Below are 19,829 nucleotides of genomic sequence, written 5' to 3' on the forward strand. Positions count from 1 at the left end.
GGGGTTGGGGTTAGGTTTAGATTTGGGGTTAGGGTTTGGGGTTAGAGGTTGGGGTTAGGTTAAGATTTGGGGTTAGGGGTTGGGGTTAGGGGTTGGGTTTAGGGGTTTGGTTTAGGTTTAGATTTGGGGTTAGCTTTAGATTTGTGGTTAGGGGTTAGGGTTAGGTTTAGACTTGGGGTTAGGTTTAGATTTGCGGTTAGGGGTTGGGGTTAGGTCTAGATTTGAGGTTAGGTTTAGATTTGTGGTTAGGGGTTGGGGTTAGGTTTAGATTTGGGTTAGGTTTAAATTTGGGGTTTTGATTTGGGGTTAGGTTTAGATTTAATGTTAGGTTTAGATTTAATATTAGGTTTAGATTTGGGGTTAGGGATTGGGGTTAGGGGTTGGGGTTAGGTTTCGATTTGGGGTTAGGGCTTGGGGTTAGGTTTAGATTTGGTGTTAGGTTTAGATTTGGGGTTAGGGGTTGGGTTTAGGTTTAGATTTGGGGTTAGGTTTATATTTGGGGTTAGGGAAAGACGGACGAGAAACGTCCTGACAGGCTTGAGGGGAAAAACGTCCGTTGATGGTTGGCGTACTGCACGCCCGCCTACGGGGCTGCAGGGGAATCCTCATTTGGAAGGTACCTGAAGATGTGTGCCTGTTCTTGGAGCTCCGCTAGTAGGGTAGCAAAGACACTCGTAGGCAGTACTGAATGCTGCTCCGTGCTACTTCTCCTCCGCTGACAAATGCTTCACAGTCGCCCTAGGAAAGACGTTTAGCAATCGATCTCCAAGAGAAACGAAACACATCATGCCATAAGCCGAAAGAATAGCAGGGCATCTCTTCACAAGCTTGTCCCTGATCTATAGCTGAGGGCAAACACTTGTGTGCTTGTGGGAGAGCCTGTGTCTTTCCTGGAAGCGTTTGGGAGTTTTGCTCAGACGCGTGTTTCCTCAAGTTCAAGAATCAAGATCTAGGATACCTGCAGACAGGTGCCTGTTTGTGTGGAGACAGTCTGCCTGAAACTCTGTGTTCCTTAGTGCCCGCTCTTTCTCCCCGTCGCTCCACACGCCTGGGAGTCCCTTTCTTTCTCTCCACAAGCACGTGTGTTGACTTCGTCGCACATGTGCATCTGCACAAGCGTTGAGCTCAGCAGAGTGTGTCTCTTGACACTTGATGTGCGTTGGCTGTGTCTGCGTGCTCCAGTGAAGAGAGAAACGGGAAACCATCTTGGTAGAGGCAACAAAGCAAAACTGAGGCAGGATTGACATCTGCTCAACAGAGACGGATTCCCTGTGCTGACACAGTTCACAGTTACACGAGAAGCAATCTGAGCGGTCCATCGACCGGAGACGTGTTTCCCAAGAGGTCGTTTAGCGAGTGAACAGCAGTGTGCGCGACTTTCAGGAGTGTGCCTGGAAAGTGCCAGAGTCACCAGAGCATCTGTGCAAAAGCTGCTGCCTCTGTGACCGCATTGAGGCACGTTCCCGTGCCTGCGAGTGTATAGACGGCTCTTCCGCGTTCACTCCGAGGGAAACGGTCCGCTATTGCTTCTGTGCGTACAGACGCGATTCCCTTGTCTCTTGCGAACACAGGGAACTCTGTGCATCCAAATCTACAGGCTAAGGACGCGTCTGCATATGTTTTGGTGAACAATGGAGTGTGCGTGCTCTGACAGCTGTCTCTATGCAGACGTCTCCACAGAGCCACTTCTGAATGCCCCGCAGCCCAGGACTGAATGGATACACTAACAAGTGCGCCGGTGTGAGCAACCACATGTGCAGAAGGACGTCTTTCATCTCACAGAAGCACGAACGTCTTGGCGTTCAAGCACATGGCAGAAACAAGGTGTGAACAGATGAGCTGCTGCTATTTTCTCCGTTCGGCATGCTTGGTTGTAGCTCTCTTGCCGGTCGCCGGCTTAGCGGCTTGCTTTGCGCGACTAGGTCTGCGGAGAGAAGGAGATAGCGCCGGAAACCTTGCCTTTTGCCTTCTTCGGCGCTGGAACCTGGTTGCTGCGCCTTCTCTTTGTCCATGTGCACACACACGATTCCTCAGCGAAAACCATGCAGAAACCTTTCCGCGAGCACCCAGGCATGTGCACCCAGCACCACGTGCACGCACACGCAGCTAGAGAAAAGCACCTACCTTTTCACACACTGATGCCTAAGCAAACGCGTGGCCACACACACGCACGCATCCGCAAGCGCGCCTACTCCCATCTATTGAGGGAAAGACGGACGAGCAACGTCCTGACAGGCTTGAGGGGAAAAACGTCCGTTGATGGTTGGCGTACTGCACGCCCGCCTACGGGGCTGCAGGGGAATCCACATTTGGAAGGTACCTGAAGATGTGTGCCTGTTCTTGGAGCTCCGCTAGTAGGGTAGCAAAGACACTCGTAGGCAGTACTGAATGCTGCTCCGTGCTACATCTCCTCCGCTGGCAAATGCTTCACAGTCGCCCTAGGAAAGACGTTTAGCAATCGATCTCCAAGAGAAACGAAACACATCATGCCATAAGGCGAAAGAATAGCAGGGCATCTCTTCACAAGCTTCTCCCTGATCTATAGCTGAGGGCAAACACTTGTGTGCTTGTGGGAGAGCGTGTGTCTTTCCTGGAAGCGTTTGGGAGTTTTGCTCAGACGCGTGTTTCCTCAAGTTCAAGAATCAAGATCTAGGATACCTGCAGACAGGTGCCTGTTTGTGTGGAGACAGTCTGCCTGAAACTCTGTGTTCCTTAGCGCCCGCTCTTTCTCCCCGTCGCTCCACACGCCTGGGAGTCCCTTTCTTTCTCTCCACAAGCACTTGTGTTGACTTCGTCGCACATGTGCATCTGCACAAGCGTTGAGCTCAGCAGAGTGTGTCTCTTGACACTTGATGTGCGTTGGCTGTGTCTGCGTGCTCCAGTGAAGAGAGAAACGGGAAATCATCTTGGTAGAGGCAACAAAGCAAAAGCGAGGCAGGATTGACATCTGCTCAACAGAGACGGATTCCCTGTGCTGACACAGTTCACAGTTACACGAGAAGCAATCTGAGCGGTCCATCGACCAGAGACGTGTTTCCCAAGAGGTCGTTTAGCGAGTGAACAGCAGTGTGCGCGACTTTCAGGAGTGTGCCTGGAAAGTGCCAGAGTCACCAGAGCATCTGTGCAAAAGCTGCTGCCTCTGTGACCGCATTGAGGCACGTTCCCGTGCCTGCGAGTGTATAGACGGCTCTTTCCCGTTCACTCCGAGGGAAACGGTCCGCTATTGCTTCTGTGCGTACAGACGCGATTCCCTTGTCTCTTGCGAACACAGGGAACTCTGTGCATCCAAATCTACAGGCTAAGGACGCGTCTGCATATGTTTTGGTGAACAATGGAGTGTGCGTGCTCTGACAGCTGTCTCTATGCAGACGTCTCCACAGAGCCACTTCTGAATGCCCCGCAGCCCAGGACTGAATGGATACACTAACAAGTGCGCCGGTGTGAGCAACCACATGTGCAGAAGGACGTCTTTCATCTCACAGAAGCACGAACGTCTTGGCGTTCAAGCACATGGCAGAAACAAGGTGTGAACAGATGAGCTGCTGCTATTTTCTCCGTTCGGCATGCTTGGTTGTAGCTCTCTTGCCGGTCGCCGGCTTAGCGGCTTGCTTTGCGCGACTAGGTCTGCGGAGAGAAGGAGATAGCGCCGGAAACCTTGCCTTTTGCCTTCTTCGGCGCTGGAACCTGGTTGCTGCGCCTTCTCTTTGTCCATGTGCACACACACGATTCCTCAGTGAAAACCATGCAGAAACCTTTCCGCGAGCACCCAGGCATGTGCACCCAGCACCACGTGCACGCACACGCAGCTAGAGAAAAGCACCTACCTTTTCACACACTGATGCCTAAGCAAACGCGTGGCCACACACACGCACGCATCCGCAAGCGCGCCTACTCCCATCTATTGAGGGAAAGACGGACGAGCAACGTCCTGACAGGCTTGAGGGGAAAAACGTCCGTTGATGGTTGGCGTACTGCACGCCCGCCTACGGGGCTGCAGGGGAATCCTCATTTGGAAGGTACCTGAAGATGTGTGCCTGTTCTTGGAGCTCCGCTAGTAGGGTTCCAAAGACACTCGTAGGCAGTACTGAATGCTGCTCCGTGCTACATCTCCTCCGGTGGCAAATGCTTCACAGTCGCCCTAGGAAAGACGTTTAGCAATCGATCTCCAAGAGAAACGAAACACATGATGCCATAAGGCGAAAGAATAGCAGGGCATCTCTTCACAAGCTTGTCCCTGATCTATAGCTGAGGGCAAACACTTGTGTGCTTGTGGGAGAGCCTGTGTCTTTCCTGGAAGCGTTTGGGAGTTTTGCTCAGACGCGTGTTTCCTCAAGTTCAAGAATCAAGATCTAGGATACCTGCAGACAGGTGCCTGTTTGTGTGGAGACAGTCTGCCTGAAACTCTGTGTTCCTTAGCGCCCGCTCTTTCTCCCCGTCGCTCCACACGCCTGGGAGTCCCTTTCTTTCTCTCCACAAGCACGTGTGTTGACTTCGTCGCACATGTGCATCTGCACAAGCGTTGAGCTCAGCAGAGTGTGTCTCTTGACACTTGATGTGCGTTGGCTGTGTCTGCCTGCTCCAGTGAAGAGAGAAACGGGAAACCATCTTGGTAGAGGCAACAAAGCAAAACTGAGGCAGGATTGACATCTGCTCAACAGAGACGGATTCCCTGTGCTGACACAGTTCACAGTTACACGAGAAGCAATCTGAGCGGTCCATCGACCGGAGACGTGTTTCCCAAGAGGTCGTTTAGCGAGTGAACAGCAGTGTGCGCGACTTTCAGGAGTGTGCCTGGAAAGTGCCAGAATCACCAGAGCATCTGTGCAAAAGCTGCTGCCTCTGTGACCGCATTGAGGCACGTTCCCGTACCTGCGAGTGTATAGACGGCTCTTTCGCGTTCACTCCGAGGGAAACGGTCTGCTATTGCTTCTGTGCGTACAGACGCGATTCCCTTGTCTCTTGCGAACACAGGGAACTCTGTGCATCCAAATCTACAGGCTAAGGACGCGTCTGCATATGTTTTGGTGAACAATGGAGTGTGCGTGCTCTGACAGCTGTCTCTATGCAGACGTCTCCACAGAGCCACTTCTGAATGCCCCGCAGCCCAGGACTGAATGGATACACTAACAAGTGCGCCGGTGTGAGCAACCACATATGCAGAAGGACGTCTTTCATCTCACAGAAGCACGAACGTCTTGGCGTTCAAGCACATGGCAGAAACAAGGTGTGAACAGATGAACTGCTGCTATTTTCTCCGTTCGGCATGCTTGGTTGTAGCTCTCTTGCCGGTCGCCGGCTTAGCGGCTTGCTTTGCGCGACTAGGTCTGCGGAGAGAAGGAGATAGCGCCGAAAACCTTGCCTTTTGCCTTCTTCGGCGCTGGAACCTGGTTGCTGCGCCTTCTCTTTGTCCATGTGCACACACACGATTCCTCAGCGAAAACCATGCAGAAACCTTTCCACGAGCACCCAGGCATGTGCACCCAGCACCACGTGCACGCACACACAGCTAGAGAAAAGCACCTACCTTTTCACACACTGATGCCTAAGCAAACGCGTGGCCACACACACGCACGCATCCGCAAGCGCGCCTACTCCCATCTATTGAGGGAAAGACGGACGAGCAACGTCCTGACAGGCTTGAGGGGAAAAACGTCCGTTGATGGTTGGCGTACTGCACGCCCGCCTACGGGGCTGCAGGGGAATCCTCATTTGGAAGGTACCTGAAGATGTGTGCCTGTTCTTGGAGCTCCGCTAGTAGGGTAGCAAAGACACTCGTAGGCAGTACTGAATGCTGCTCCGTGCTACTTCTCCTCCGCTGGCAAATGCTTCACAGTCGCCCTAGGAAAGACGTTTAGCAATCGATCTCCAAGAGAAACGAAACACATGATGCCATAAGGCGAAAGAATAGCAGGGCATCTCTTCACAAGCTTGTCCCTGATCTATAGCTGAGGGCAAACACTTGTGTGCTTGTGGGAGAGCGTGTGTCTTTCCTGGAAGCGTTTGGGAGTTTTGCTCAGACGCGTGTTTCCTCAAGTTCAAGAATCAAGATCTAGGATACCTGCAGACAGGCGCCTGTGTGTGTGGAGACAGTCTGCCTGAAACTCTGTGTGCCTTAGCGCCCGCTCTTTCTCCCCGTCGCTCCACACGCCTGGGAGTCCCTTTCTTTCTCTCCACAAGCACGTGTGTTGACTTCGTCGCACATGTGCATCTGCACAAGCGTTGAGCTCAGCAGAGTGTGTCTCTTGACACTTGATGTGCGTTGGCTGTGTCTGCCTGCTCCAGTGAAGAGAGAAACGGGAAACCATCTTGGTAGAGGCAACAAAGCAAAACTGAGGCAGGATTGACATCTGCTCAACAGAGACGGATTCCCTGCGCTGACACAGTTCACAGTTACACGAGAAGCAATCTGAGCGGTCCATCGACCGGAGACGTGTTTCCCAAGAGGTCGTTTAGCGAGTGAACAGCAGTGTGCGCGACTTTCAGGAGTGTGCCTGGAAAGTGACAGAGTCACCAGAGCATCTGTGCAAAAGCTGCTGCCTCTGTGACCGCATTGAGGCACGTTCCCGTGCCTGCGAGTGTATAGACGGCTCTTTCGCGTTCACTCCGAGGGAAACGGTCCGCTATTGCTTCTGTGCGTACAGACGCGATTCCCTTGTCTCTTGCGAACACAGGGAACTCTGTGCATCCAAATCTACAGGCTAAGGACGCGTCTGCATATGTTTTGGTGAACAATGGAGTGTGCGTGCTCTGACAGCTGTCTCTATGCAGACGTCTCCACAGAGCCACTTCTGAATGCCCCGCAGCCCAGGACTGAATGGATACACTAACAAGTGCGCCGGTGTGAGCAACCACATATGCAGAAGGACGTCTTTCATCTCACAGAAGCACGAACGTCTTGGCGTTCAAGCACATGGCAGAAACAAGGTGTGAACAGATGAGCTGCTGCTATTTTCTCCGTTCGGCATGCTTGGTTGTAGCTCTCTTGCCGGTCGCCGGCTTAGCGGCTTGCTTTGCGCGACTAGGTCTGCGGAGAGAAGGAGATAGCGCCGGAAACCTTGCCTTTTGCCTTCTTCGGCGCTGGAACCTGGTTGCTGCGCCTTCTCTTTGTCCATGTGCACACACACGATTCCTCAGCGAAAACCATGCAGAAACCTTTCCACGAGCACCCAGGCATGTGCACCCAGCACCACGTGCACGCACACGCAGCTAGAGAAAAGCACCTACCTTTTCACACACTGATGCCTAAGCAAACGCGTGGCCACACACACGCACGCATCCGCAAGCGCGCCTACTCCCATCTATTGAGGGAAAGACGGACGAGCAACGTCCTGACAGGCTTGAGGGGAAAAACGTCCGTTGATGGTTGGCGTACTGCACGCCCGCCTACGGGTCTGCAGGGGAATCCTCATTTGGAAGGTACCTGAAGATGTGTGCCTGTTCTTGGAGCTCCGCTAGTAGGGTAGCAAAGACACCCGTAGGCAGTACTGAATGCTGCTCCGTGCTACATCTCCTCCGGTGGCAAATGCTTCACAGTCGCCCTAGGAAAGACGTTTAGCAATCGATCTCCAAGAGAAACGAAACACATGATGCCATAAGGCGAAAGAATAGCAGGGCATCTCTTCACAAGCTTGTCCCTGATCTATAGCTGAGGGCAAACACTTCCGTGCTTGTGGGAGAGCCTGTGTCTTTCCTGGAAGCGTTTGGGAGTTTTGCTCAGACGCGTGTTTCCTCAAGTTCAAGAATCAAGATCTAGGATACCTGCAGACAGGTGCCTGTTTGTGTGGAGACAGTCTGCCTGAAACTCTGTGTTCCTTAGCGCCCGCTCTTTCTCCCCGTCGCTCCACACGCCTGTGAGTCCCTTTCTTTCTCTCCACAAGCACGTGTGTTGACTTCGTCGCACATGTGCATCTGCACAAGCGTTGAGCTCAGCAGAGTGTGTCTCTTGACACTTGATGTGCGTTGGCTGTGTCTGCCTGCTCCAGTGAAGAGAGAAACGGGAAATCATCTTGGTAGAGGCAACAAAGCAAAAGCGAGGCAGGATTGACATCTGCTCAACAGAGACGGATTCCCTGCGCTGACACAGTTCACAGTTACACGAGAAGCAATCTGAGCGGTCCATCGACCGGAGACGTGTTTCCCAAGAGGTCGTTTAGCGAGTGAACAGCAGTGTGCGCGACTTTCAGGAGTGTGCCTGGAAAGTGCCAGAGTCACCAGAGCATCTGTTCAGAAGCTGCTGCCTCTGTGACCGCATTGAGGAACGTTCCCGTGCCTGCGAGTGTATAGACGGCTCTTTCGCGTTCACTCCGAGGGAAACGGTCCGCTATTGCTTCTGTGCGTACAGACGCGATTCCCTTGTCTCTTGCGAACACAGGGAACTCTGTGCATCCAAATCTACAGGCTAAGGACGCGTCTGCATATGTTTTGGTGAACAATGGAGTGTGCGTGCTCTGACAACTGTCTCTATGCAGACGTCTCCACAGAGCCACTTCTGAATGCCCCGCAGCCCAGGACTGAATGGATACACTAACAAGTGCGCCGGTGTGAGCAACCACATATGCAGAAGGACGTCTTTCATCTCACAGAAGCACGAAGGTCTTGGCGTTCAAGCACATGGCAGAAACAAGGTGTGAACAGATGAGCTGCTGCTATTTTCTCCGTTCGGCATGCTTGGTTGTAGCTCTCTTGCCGGTCGCCGGCTTAGCGGCTTGCTTTGCGCGACTAGGTCTGCGGAGAGAAGGAGATAGCGCCGGAAACCTTGCCTTTTGCCTTCTTCGGCGCTGGAACCTGGTTGCTGCGCCTTCTCTTTGTCCATGTGCACACACACGATTCCTCAGCGAAAACCATGCAGAAACCTTTCCGCGAGCACCCAGGCATGTGCACCCAGCACCACGTGCACGCACACGCAGCTAGAGAAAAGCACCTACCTTTTCACACACTGATGCCTAAGCAAACGCGTGGCCACACACACGCACGCATCCGCAAGCGCGCCTACTCCCATCTATTGAGGGAAAGACGGACGAGCAACGTCCTGACAGGCTTGAGGGGAAAAACGTCCGTTGATGGTTGGCGTACTGCACGCCCGCCTACGGGTCTGCAGGGGAATCCTCATTTGGAAGGTACCTGAAGATGTGTGCCTGTTCTTGGAGCTCCGCTAGTAGGGTAGCAAAGACACCCGTAGGCAGTACTGAATGCTGCTCCGTGCTACATCTCCTCCGGTGGCAAATGCTTCACAGTCGCCCTAGGAAAGACGTTTAGCAATCGATCTCCAAGAGAAACGAAACACATCATGCCATAAGGCGAAAGAATAGCAGGGCATCTCTTCACAAGCTTGTCCCTGATCTATAGCTGAGGGCAAACACTTGTGTGCTTGTGGGAGAGCGTGTGTCTTTCCTGGAAGCGTTTGGGAGTTTTGCTCAGACGCGTGTTTCCTCAAGTTCAAGAATCAAGATCTAGGATACCTGCAGACAGGTGCCTGTGTGTGTGGAGACAGTCTGCCTGAAACTCTGTGTTCCTTAGCGCCCGCTCTTTCTCCCCGTCGCTCCACACGCCTGGGAGTCCCTTTCTTTCTCTCCACAAGCACGTGTGTTGACTTCGTCGCACATGTGCATCTGCACAAGCGTTGAGCTCAGCAGAGTGTGTCTCTTGACACTTGATGTGCGTTGGCTGTGTCTGCCTGCTCCAGTGAAGAGAGAAACGGGAAATCATCTTGGTAGAGGCAACAAAGCAAAACCGAGGCAGGATTGACATCTGCTCAACAGAGACGGATTCCCTGTGCTGACACAGTTCACAGTTACACGAGAAGCAATCTGAGCGGTCCATCGACCGGAGACGTGTTTCCCAAGAGGTCGTTTAGCGAGTGAACAGCAGTGTGCACGACTTTCAGGAGTGTGCCTGGAAAGTGCCAGAGTCACCAGAGCATCTGTGCAAAAGCTGCTGCCTCTGTGACCGCATTGAGGCACGTTCCCGTGTCTCCGAGTACATAGACGGCTCTTTCGCGTTCACTCCGAGGGAAACGGTCCGCTATTGCTTCTGTGCGTTCAGACGCGATTCCCTTGTCTCTTGCGAACACAGGGAACTCTGTGCATCCAAATCTACAGGCTAAGGACGCGTCTGCATATGTTTTGGTGAACAATGGAGTGTGCGTGTTCTGACAGCTGTCTCTATGCAGACGTCTCCACAGAGCCACTTCTGAATGCCCCGCAGCCCAGGACTGAATGGATACACTAACAAGTGCGCCGGTGTGAGCAACCACATATGCAGAAGGACGTCTTTCATCTCACAGAAGCACGAACGTCTTGGCGTTCAAGCACATGGCAGAAACAAGGTGTGAACAGATGAGCTGCTGCTATTTTCTCCGTTCGGCATGCTTGGTTGTAGCTCTCTTGCCGGTCGCCGGCTTAGCGGCTTGCTTTGCGCGACTAGGTCTGCGGGGAGAAGGAGATAGCACCGGAAACCTTGCCTTTTGCCTTCTTCGGCGCTGGAACCTGGTTGCTGCGCCTTCTCTTTGTCCATGTGCACACACACGATTCCTCAGCGAAAACCATGCAGAAACCTTTCCACGAGCACCCAGGGATGTGCACCCAGCACCACGTGCACGCACACGCAGCTAGAGAAAAGCACCTACCTTTTCACACACTGATGCCTAAGCAAACGCGTGGCCACACACACGCACGCACGCATCCGCAAGCGCGCCTACTCCCATCTATTGAGGGAAAGACGGACGAGCAACGTCCTGACAGGCTTGAGGGGAAAAACGTCCGTTGATGGTTGGCGTACTGCACGCCCGCCTACGGGGCTGCAGGGGAATCCTCATTTGGAAGGTACCTGAAGATGTGTGCCTGTTCTTGGAGCTCCGCTAGTAGGGTAGCAAAGACACCCGTAGGCAGTACTGAATGCTGCTCCGTGCTACATCTCCTCCGGTGGCAAATGCTTCACAGTCGCCCTAGGAAAGACGTTTAACAATCGATCTCCAAGAGAAACGAAACACATGATGCCATAAGGCGAAAGAATAGCAGGGCATCTCTTCACAAGCTTGTCCCTGATCTATAGCTGAGGGCAAACACTTGTGTGCTTGTGGGAGAGCGTGTGTCTTTCCTGGAAGCGTTTGGGAGTTTTGCTCAGACGCGTGTTTCCTCAAGTTCAAGAATCAAGATCTAGGATACCTGCAGACAGGTGCCTGTTTGTGTGGAGACAGTCTGCCTGAAACTCTGTGTTCCTTAGCGCCCGCTCTTTCTCCCCGTCGCTCCACACGCCTGGGAGTCCCTTTCTTTCTCTCCACAAGCACGTGTGTTGACTTCCTCGCACATGTGCATCTGCACAAGCGTTGAGCTCAGCAGAGTGTGTCTCTTGACACTTGATGTGCGTTGGCTGTGTCTGCCTGCTCCAGTGAAGAGAGAAACAGGAAACCATCTTGGTAGAGGCAACAAAGGAAAACCGAGGCAGGATTGACATCTGCTCAACAGAGACGGATTCCCTGTGCTGACACAGTTCACAGTTACACGAGAAGCAATCTGAGCGGTCCATCGACCGGAGACGTGTTTCCCAAGAGGTCGTTTAGCGAGTGAACAGCAGTGTGCGCGACTTTCAGGAGTGTGCCTGGAAAGTGCCAGAGTCACCAGAGCATCTGTGCAAAAGCTGCTGCCTCTGTGACCGCATTGAGGCACGTTCCCGTGCCTGCGAGTGTATAGACGGCTCTTTCGCGTTCACTCCGAGGGAAACGGTCCGCTATTGCTTCTGTGCGTACAGACGCGATTCCCTTGTCTCTTGCGAACACAGGGAACTCTGTGCATCCAAATCTACAGGCTAAGGACGCGTCTGCATATGTTTTGGTGAACAATGGAGTGTGCGTGCTCTGACAGCTGTCTCTATGCAGACGTCTCCACAGAGCCACTTCTGAATGCCCCGCAGCCCAGGACTGAATGGATACACTAACAAGTGCGCCGGTGTGAGCAACCACATATGCAGAAGGACGTCTTTCATCTCACAGAAGCGCGAACGCCTTGGCGTTCAAGCACATGGCAGAAACAAGGTGTGAACAGATGAGCTGCTGCTATTTTCTCCGTTCGGCATGCTTGGTTGTAGCTCTCTTGCCGGTCGCCGGCTTAGCGGCTTGCTTTGCGCGACTAGGTCTGCGGGGAGAAGGAGATAGCACCGGAAACCTTGCCTTTTGCCTTCTTCGGCGCTGGAACCTGGTTGCTGCGCCTTCTCTTTGTCCATGTGCACACACACGATTCCTCAGCGAAAACCATGCAGAAACCTTTCCACGAGCACCCAGGGATGTGCACCCAGCACCACGTGCACGCACACGCAGCTAGAGAAAAGCACCTACCTTTTCACACACTGATGCCTAAGCAAACGCGTGGCCACACACACGCACGCATCCGCAAGCGCGCCTACTCCCATCTATTGAGGGAAAGACGGACGAGCAACGTCCTGACAGGCTTGAGGGGAAAAACGTCCGTTGATGGTTGGCGTACTGCACGCCCGCCTACGGGGCTGCAGGGGAATCCTCATTTGGAAGGTACCTGAAGATGTGTGCCTGTTCTTGGAGCTCCGCTAGTAGGGTAGCAAAGACACCCGTAGGCAGTACTGAATGCTGCTCCGTGCTACATCTCCTCCGGTGGCAAATGCTTCACAGTCGCCCTAGGAAAGACGTTTAACAATCGATCTCCAAGAGAAACGAAACACATGATGCCATAAGGCGAAAGAATAGCAGGGCATCTCTTCACAAGCTTGTCCCTGATCTATAGCTGAGGGCAAACACTTGTGTGCTTGTGGGAGAGCGTGTGTCTTTCCTGGAAGCGTTTGGGAGTTTTGCTCAGACGCGTGTTTCCTCAAGTTCAAGAATCAAGATCTAGGATACCTGCAGACAGGTGCCTGTTTGTGTGGAGACAGTCTGCCTGAAACTCTGTGTTCCTTAGCGCCCGCTCTTTCTCCCCGTCGCTCCACACGCCTGGGAGTCCCTTTCTTTCTCTCCACAAGCACGTGTGTTGACTTCCTCGCACATGTGCATCTGCACAAGCGTTGAGCTCAGCAGAGTGTGTCTCTTGACACTTGATGTGCGTTGGCTGTGTCTGCCTGCTCCAGTGAAGAGAGAAACAGGAAACCATCTTGGTAGAGGCAACAAAGGAAAACCGAGGCAGGATTGACATCTGCTCAACAGAGACGGATTCCCTGTGCTGACACAGTTCACAGTTACACGAGAAGCAATCTGAGCGGTCCATCGACCGGAGACGTGTTTCCCAAGAGGTCGTTTAGCGAGTGAACAGCAGTGTGCGCGACTTTCAGGAGTGTGCCTGGAAAGTGCCAGAGTCACCAGAGCATCTGTGCAAAAGCTGCTGCCTCTGTGACCGCATTGAGGCACGTTCCCGTGCCTGCGAGTGTATAGACGGCTCTTTCGCGTTCACTCCGAGGGAAACGGTCCGCTATTGCTTCTGTGCGTACAGACGCGATTCCCTTGTCTCTTGCGAACACAGGGAACTCTGTGCATCCAAATCTACAGGCTAAGGACGCGTCTGCATATGTTTTGGTGAACAATGGAGTGTGCGTGCTCTGACAGCTGTCTCTATGCAGACGTCTCCACAGAGCCACTTCTGAATGCCCCGCAGCCCAGGACTGAATGGATACACTAACAAGTGCGCCGGTGTGAGCAACCACATATGCAGAAGGACGTCTTTCATCTCACAGAAGCACGAACGTCTTGGCGTTCAAGCACATGGCAGAAACAAGGTGTGAACAGATGAGCTGCTGCTATTTTCTCCGTTCGGCATGCTTGGTTGTAGCTCTCTTGCCGGTCGCCGGCTTAGCGGCTTGCTTTGCGCGACTAGGTCTGCGGAGAGAAGGAGATAGCGCCGGAAACCTTGCCTTTTGCCTTCTTCGGCGCTGGAACCTGGTTGCTGCGCCTTCTCTTTGTCCATGTGCACACACACGATTCCTCAGCGAAAACCATGCAGAAACCTTTCCACGAGCACCCAGGCATGTGCACCCAGCACCACGTGCACGCACACGCAGCTAGAGAAAAGCACCTACCTTTTCACACACTGATGCCTAAGCAAACGCGTGGCCACACACACGCTCGCATCCGCAAGCGCGCCTACTCCCATCTATTGAGGGAAAGACGGACGAGCAACGTCCTGACAGGCTTGAGGGGAAAAACGTCCGTTGATGGTTGGCGTACTGCACGCCCGCCTACGGGGCTGCAGGGGAATCCTCATTTGGAAGGTACCTGAAGATGTGTGCCTGTTCTTGGAGCTCCGCTAGTAGGGTAGCAAAGACACTCGTAGGCAGTACTGAATGCTGCTCCGTGCTACATCTCCTCCGGTGGCAAATGCTTCACAGTCGCCCTAGGAAAGACGTTTAGCAATCGATCTCCAAGAGAAACGAAACACATCATGCCATAAGGCGAAAGAATAGCAGGGCATCTCTTCACAAGCTTGTCCCTGATCTATAGCTGAGGGCAAACACTTCCGTGCTTGTGGGAGAGCGTGTGTCTTTCCTGGAAGCGTTTGGGAGTTTTGCTCAGACGCGTGTTTCCTCAAGTTCAAGAATCAAGATCTAGGATACCTGCAGACAGGTGCCTGTTTGTGTGGAGACAGTCTGCCTGAAACTCTGTGTTCCTTAGCGCCCGCTCTTTCTCCCCGTCGCTCCACACGCCTGTGAGTCCCTTTCTTTCTCTCCACAAGCACGTGTGTTGACTTCGTCGCAATTGTGCATCTGCACAAGCGTTGAGCTCAGCAGAGTGTGTCTCTTGACACTTGATGTGCGTTGGCTGTGTCTGCCTGCTCCAGTGAAGAGAGAAACGGGAAACCATCTTGGTAGAGGCAACAAAGCAAAACCGAGGCAGGATTGACATCTGCTCAACAGAGACGGATTCCCTGTGCTGACACAGTTCACAGTTACACGAGAAGCAATCTGAGCGGTCCATCGACCGGAGACGTGTTTCCCAAGAGGTCGTTTAGCGAGTGAACAGCAGTGTGCGCGACTTTCAGGAGTGTGCCTGGAAAGTGCCAGAGTCACCAGAGCATCTGTTCAGAAGCTGCTGCCTCTGTGACCGCATTGAGGCACGTTCCCGTGCCTGCGAGTGTATAGACGGCTCTTTCGCGTTCACTCCGAGGGAAACGGTCCGCTATTGCTTCTGTGCGTACAGACGCCATTCCCTTGTCTCTTGCGAACACAGGGAACTCTGTGCATCCAAATCTACAGGCTAAGGACGCGTCTGCATATGTTTTGGTGAACAATGGAGTGTGCGTGCTCTGACAACTGTCTCTATGCAGACGTCTCCACAGAGCCACTTCTGAATGCCCCGCAGCCCAGGACTGAATGGATACACTAACAAGTGCGCCGGTGTGAGCAACCACATATGCAGAAGGACGTCTTTCATCTCACAGAAGCGCGAACGCCTTGGCGTTCAAGCACATGGCAGAAACAAGGTGTGAACAGATGAGCTGCTGCTATTTTCTCCGTTCGGCATGCTTGGTTGTAGCTCTCTTGCCGGTCGCCGGCTTAGCGGCTTGCTTTGCGCGACTAGGTCTGCGGAGAGAAGGAGATAGCGCCGGAAACCTTGCCTTTTGCCTTCTTCGGCGCTGGAACCTGGTTGCTGCGCCTTCTCTTTGTCCATGTGCACACACACGATTCCTCAGCGAAAACCATGCAGAAACCTTTCCACGAGCACCCAGGCATGTGCACCCAGCACCACGTGCACGCACACGCAGCTAGAGAAAAGCACCTACCTTTTCACACACTGATGCCTAAGCAAACGCGTGGCCACACACACGCACGCACGCATCCGCAAGCGCGCCTACTCCCATCTATTGAGGGAAAGACGGACGAGAAACGTCCTGGCAGGCTTGAGGGGAAAAACGTCCGTTGATGGTTGGCGTACTGCACGCCCGCCTACGGGGCTGCAGGGGAATCCTCATTTGGAAGGTACCTGAAGATGTGTGCCTGTTCTTGGAGCTCCGCTAGTAGGGTAGCAAAGACACTCGTAGGCAGTACTGAATGCTGCTCCGTGCTACTTCTCCTCTGGTGGCAAATGCTTCACAGTCGCCCTAGGAAAGACGTTTAGTAATCGATCTCCAAGAGAAACGAAACACATGATGCCATAAGGCGAAAGAATAGCAGGGCATCTCTTCACAAGCTTGTCCCTGATCTATAGCTGAGGGCAAACACTTGTGTGCTTGTGGGAGAGCCTGTGTCTTTCCTGGAAGCGTTTGGGAGTTTTGCTCAGACGCGTGTTTCCTCAAGTTCAAGAATCAAGATCTAGGATACCTGCAGACAGGTGCCTGTTTGTGTGGAGACAGTCTGCCTGAAACTCTGTGTTCCTCAGCGCCCGCTCTTTCTCCCCGTCGCTCCACACGCCTGGGAGTCCCTTTCTTTCTCTCCACAAGCACGTGTGTTGACTTCGTCGCACATGTGCATCTGCACAAGCGTTGAGCTCAACAGAGTGTGTCTCTTGACACTTGATGTGCGTTGGCTGTGTCTGCGTGCTCCAGTGAAGAGAGAAACGGGAAATCATCTTGGTAGAGGCAACAAAGCAAAAGCGAGGCAGTTTTGACATCTGCTCAACAGAGCCTGTCAGGACGTTGCTCGTCCGTCTTTCCCTCAATAGATGGGAGTAGGCGCGCTTGCGGATGTGTGCGTGTGTGTGGCCACGCGTTTGCTTAGGCATCAGTGTGTGAAAAGGTAGGTGCTTTTCTCTAGCTGCGTGTGCGTGCACGTGGTGCTGGGTGCACATCCCTGGGTGCTCGAGGTAAGGTTTCTGCATGGTTTTCGCTGAGGAATCGTGTGTGTGCACATGGACAAAGAGAAGGCGCAGCAACCAGGTTCCAGCGCCGAAGAAGGCAAAAGGCAAGGTTTCCGGCGCTATCTCTTTCTCTCCGCAGACCTAGTCGCGCAAAGCAAGCCGCTAAGCCGGCGACCGGCAAGAGAGCTACAACGAAGCATGCCGAACGGAGAAAATAGCAGCAGCTCATCTGTTCACACCTTGTTTCTGCCATGTGCTTGAACGCCAAGACGTTCGCGCTTCTGTGAGATGAAAGACGTCCTTCTGCATATGTGGTTGCTCACACCGGTGCACTTGTTAGTGTATCCATTCAGTCCTGGGCTGCGGGGCATTCAGAAGTGGCTCTGTGGAGACGTCGGCATAGAGGCAGCTGTCAGAACACGCACACTCGATTGTTCACCAAAACATATGCAGACGCGTCCTTAGCCTGTAGATTTGGATGCACAGAGTTCCCTGTGTTCGCAAGAGACAAGGGAATCGCGTCTGTACGCACAGAAGCAATAGCGGACCGTTTCCCTCGGAGTGAACGCGAAAGAGCCGTCTATATACTCGCAGACACGGGAACGTGCCTCAATGCGGTCACAGAGGCAGCAGCTTTTGCACAGGTGCTCTGGTGATTCTGGCACTTTCCAGGCACACTCCTGAAAGTCGCGCACACTGCTGTTCACTCGCTAAACGACCTCTTGGGAAACACGTCTCCGGTCGATGGACCGCTCAGATTGCTTCTCGTGTAACTGTGAACTGTGTCAGCGCAGGGAATCCGTCTCTGTTGAGCAGATGTCAATCCTGCCTCGCTTTTGCTTTGTTGCCTCTACCAAGATGATTTCCCGTTTCTCTCTTCACTGGAGCAGGCAGACACAGCCAACGCACATCAAGTGTCAAGAGACACGCTCTGCTGAGCTCAACGCTTGTGCAGATGCACATGTGCGACGAAGTCAACACACGTGCTTGTGGAGAGAAAGAAAGGGACTCCCAGGCGTGTGGAGCGACGGGGAGAAAGAGCGGGCGCTGAGGAACACAGTTTCAAACAGACTGTCTCCACACAAACAGGCACCTGTCTGCAGGTATCCTAGATCTTGATTCTTGAACTTGAGGAAACACGCGTCTGAGCAAAACTCCCAAACGCTTCCAGGAAAGACACACGCTCTCCCACAAGCACGGAAGTGTTTGCCCTCAGCTATAGATCAGGGACAAGCTTGTGAAGAGATGCCCTGCTATTCTTTCGCCTTATGGCATCATGTGTTTCGTTTCTCTTGGAGATCGATTGTTAAACGTCTTTCCTCGGGCGACTGTGAAGCATTTGCCAGCGGAGGAGAAGTAGCACGGAGCAGCATTCAGTACTGCCTACGAGTGTCTTTGCTACCCTACTAGCGGAGCTCCAAGAACAGGCACACATCTTCAGGTACCTTCCAAATGTGGATTCCCCTGCAGCCCCGTAGGCGGGCGTGCAGTACGCCAACCATCAACGGACGTTTTTCCCCTCAAGCCTGTCAGGACGTTGCTCGTCCGTCTTTCCCTCAATAGATGGGAGTAGGCGCGCTTGCGGATGTGTGCGTGTGTGTGGCCACGCGTTTGCTTAGGCATCAGTGTGTGAAAAGGTAGGTGCTTTTCTCTAGCTGCGTGTGCGTGCACGTGGTGCTGGGTGCACATCCCTGGGTGCTCGAGGTAAGGTTTCTGCATGGTTTTCGCTGAGGAATCGTGTGTGTGCACATGGACAAAGAGAAGGCGCAGCAACCAGGTTCCAGCGCCGAAGAAGGCAAAAGGCAAGGTTTCCGGCGCTATCTCCTTCACTCCCCAGTCCTAGTCGCGCAAAGCAAGCCGCTAAGCCGGCGACCGGCAAGAGAGCTACAACGAAGCATGCCGAACGGAGAAAATAGCAGCAGCGCATCTGTTCACACCTTGTTTCTGCCATGTGCTTGAACGCCAAGACGTTCGCGCTTCTGTGAGATGAAAGACGTCCTTCTGCATATGTGGTTGCTCACACCGGTGCACTTGTTAGTGTATCCATTCAGTCCTGGGCTGCGGGGCATTCAGAAGTGGCTCTGTGGAGACGTCTGCATAGAGGCAGCTGTCAGAACACGCACACTCGATTGTTCACCAAAACATATGCAGACGCGTCCTTAGCCTGTAGATTTGGATGCACAGAGTTCCCTGTGTTCGCAAGAGACAAGGGAATCGCGTCTGTACGCACAGAAGCAATAGCGGACCGTTTCCCTCGGAGCGAACGCGAAAGAGCCGTCTATGTACTCGCAGACACGGGAACGTGCCTCAATGCGGTCACAGAGGCAGCAGCTTTTGCACAGATGCTCTGGTGATTCTGGCACTTTCCAGGCACACTCCTGAAAGTCGCGCACACTGCTGTTCACTCGCTAAACGACCTCTTGGGAAACACATCTCCGGTCGATGGACCGCTCAGATTGCTTCTCGTGTAACTGTGAACTGTGTCAGCGCAGGGAATCCGTCTCTGTTGAGCAGATGTCAATCCTGCCTCGCTTTTGCTTTGTTGCCTCTACCAAGATGATTTCCCGTTTCTCTCTTCACTGGAGCAGGCAGACACAGCCAACGCACATCAAGTGTCAAGAGACACACTCTGCTGAGCTCAACGCTTGTGCAGATGCACATGTGCGACGAAGTCAACACACGTGCTTGTGGAGAGAAAGAAAGGGACTCCCAGGCGTGTGGAGCGACGGGGAGAAAGAGCGGGCGCTAAGGCACACAGAGTTTCAGGCAGACTGTCTCCACACACACAGGCACCTGTCTGCAGGTATCCTAGATCTTGATTCTTGAACTTGAGGAAACACGCGTCTGAGCAAAACTCCCAAACGCTTCCAGGAAAGACACAGGCTCTCCCACAAGCACACAAGTGTTTGCCCTCAGCTATAGATCAGGGACAAGCTTGTGAAGAGATGCCCTGCTATTCTTTCGCCTTATGGCATCATGTGTTTCGTTTCTCTTGGAGATCGATTGTTAAACGTCTTTCCTCGGGCGACTGTGAAGCATTTGCCAGCGGAGGAGAAGTAGCACGGAGCAGCATTCAGTACTGCCTACG

This window comes from Patagioenas fasciata, chromosome 2, assembly GCF_037038585.1.
Source record: "Patagioenas fasciata isolate bPatFas1 chromosome 2, bPatFas1.hap1, whole genome shotgun sequence".
Classification (NCBI taxonomy): domain Eukaryota; kingdom Metazoa; phylum Chordata; class Aves; order Columbiformes; family Columbidae; genus Patagioenas; species Patagioenas fasciata.